This window comes from Mesitornis unicolor, unplaced genomic scaffold (assembly GCF_000695765.1).
Source record: "Mesitornis unicolor isolate BGI_N332 unplaced genomic scaffold, ASM69576v1 scaffold41591, whole genome shotgun sequence".
In the NCBI taxonomy this organism is placed as follows: domain Eukaryota; kingdom Metazoa; phylum Chordata; class Aves; order Mesitornithiformes; family Mesitornithidae; genus Mesitornis; species Mesitornis unicolor.
The window spans coordinates 18,256-20,588 of NW_010165288.1; positions in this window are offsets into that span (position 1 = coordinate 18,256).

Genomic DNA, 2,333 nt, shown 5'->3' on the forward strand with positions numbered 1-2,333 from the left:
AGCAGGTTAACTTGCTCACAGATGCACTAGTTTTAGGACTATTTATGCACAGAAAGGGAACTTTCCATTAGAATGTACACTGCATTGAAATGATTCAAATTCTACAAACCTTGTTAAGTGATATCTACTGAGAGGTATTTATTCCTTATGAGGATATCTCCTGTGCATGGGGAAAGATGAGACCTTTCTTAAAAAGGATATATCTACAGAAGATTAAGGAAATTAAATATCTGCAGTGGAATAGAGCAGGAGATACTGACAGGCTTGTTAATATTAAATTGCAGAAAATGTTCATCATCCTTTAAAATAAATGGCAAAGTCTGGAGGTAATCCCCTTGAGAAGAGTCTTTGAGTGTGTCTTCTAATGCTTAGCTAGGCAAACCATTCCCAGTTTGCCTCAGATCTTTGGTAGCAAAGCGTAAGGACCACCTCTGCTTGCAAAACTGTAAAGACAATATTGTAGGGCACAAAAAAGCAGGAGTGGCCAAAAAATCACACTAAAGTTTCTGTTGTTCCGCTATAGGATAATCTGGTTTTGACAGAGCATCTGTCAAAGTTTCAAAACCAAGCCTTCTACATACTCTAACCTCCCTGTACTCTCTTGCTTGCTCTCTCCCAGAGCTTAGGTACCCTAAAAGAGTTTCACAGCTGTGGTGTCGCTGCCAAGAGCTGCTCTGGCCTTCGGTCACACTTGTTCCTGCTCCCTTTCTTCTCCTAGTACATATTTGTGTTTTTCAATTTTATTTTTAACTGTGTTAAAATATTGCTGAATCAGTCAACTGAACCAATGCTTCATGATCTGGAGTAAGGGAATAACTAGTAAGAGCAATTGCAGGCAAGCAGGCCTGCTCATTTAAGAGGAATCTTATTGCCGTATCCCGCAGTAGTAGAGGGGAGAAGAGAGAGATCCGGCAGGCAGGAATGGTGCAGCAATAGCGATTTATTTAATTATTTAACAACTCTTTTATAGACTTTTTTCTTCATAGCCTAATTGGTCAAGAGGTCAGCCACCCCACCTGGGGTGATTGGCTGAAATCCTAAAACATCCGTCCTGAGAATTTTTTTCTACTATACTATAAACAATTCGCAGGTGTTCTTAGTTTACAATAACACTACTGATAGCTTCTGTGAGAGGGAAAAGTTTCACACGGGACAAGAGAGAAGCAAGAGAAGTTCTTGCTACTGCTTGTCTGCATCCACAGAAGCTCACTCATCAGCCTACCTTTAACATCAGATTGCACAAAGATGACCACTGGAACTGATGCAAAGGAAACAACTGAGGAATATTGAAGACAGTGAAAGGAAGGAGTGGCCTCTTTCGGATGGCAGTTGTAAAATCAGTTTTGCTGTAATATGAAACCTCATCTCTAGATAGAGGATTCCTTCTACCTTTATCTCTGCAAGCTTATTAGCATTTGCTGGGGATTTTCAAATATCTGGGTGTAATCATTTCAGTCTGGATAATCTAACTTTCCACTTTGATTCTGTGATTTATACTTCAGGGACTATGGTGCTTTCCTCAGAGAAGTCATTTCTCCTGGGAGAACAGGCCCTGTGGCAGCTACACACTAGGGCTGTAGACCACACAATTGGAAAGTCTCTTCCATTCATGTATAATTGGTTTGAAAACCAGTTAAAATCCGGGGGATTTCACCAACTCAGATGAGTTCTGTATCAAACCCACAGTTCCCAGCTATGCCAAAAAGGAGAAGGGGAACAAGAACAAGGACTGCTTGTTATTTGAGGCCACCCAGGTACTCCAGTGCAGCCAGTAAAAAGAAAGTACGATGGAAGCACAAAGATTGCATCCTCTTTAGGTATAGTCTAGCTAGCACCGGACACAACAGCAGTGAAGATGCAAAAGAATGACCCAGGGGCCTCTTTGCTGGTGTCTAATCATGCCAGAGTTCCTGCCGTTGTTGTTACTCCATCTGTTCTTCACTGTTGTTACATGCTCTGGTTACCAAACCAGCAACATTAAAGTTTAGTACAGGCTTGCCTGGCCTTGCATCTTGTTTGCTCTTTTTAGACGTTAACTACAGAGGCAGGTCAGAGGATTAAAAGGAGGAAGCCTGAGCTGTGTCTTAGCACAGTGCAGAGTCTTTCAGCTCAGATTCGGATACAGCCTGTCTCTCCAGTAGGGTGTAATACCATCTGTACAGTGTGTTGGTCTGTCGTTTTGGCTGACCTCTGGGCAGAGGCCATGGGACGCTAGCTTCCAGTGAAACAGGATCATCCAGCCTTCTTGAATGGCAGACAATTGAGCAACAAAATGCTTCTGAAATATTCAAGGAGGCTGTTTTCAAACGTATGTAACTTAATTGTTTTGGTTT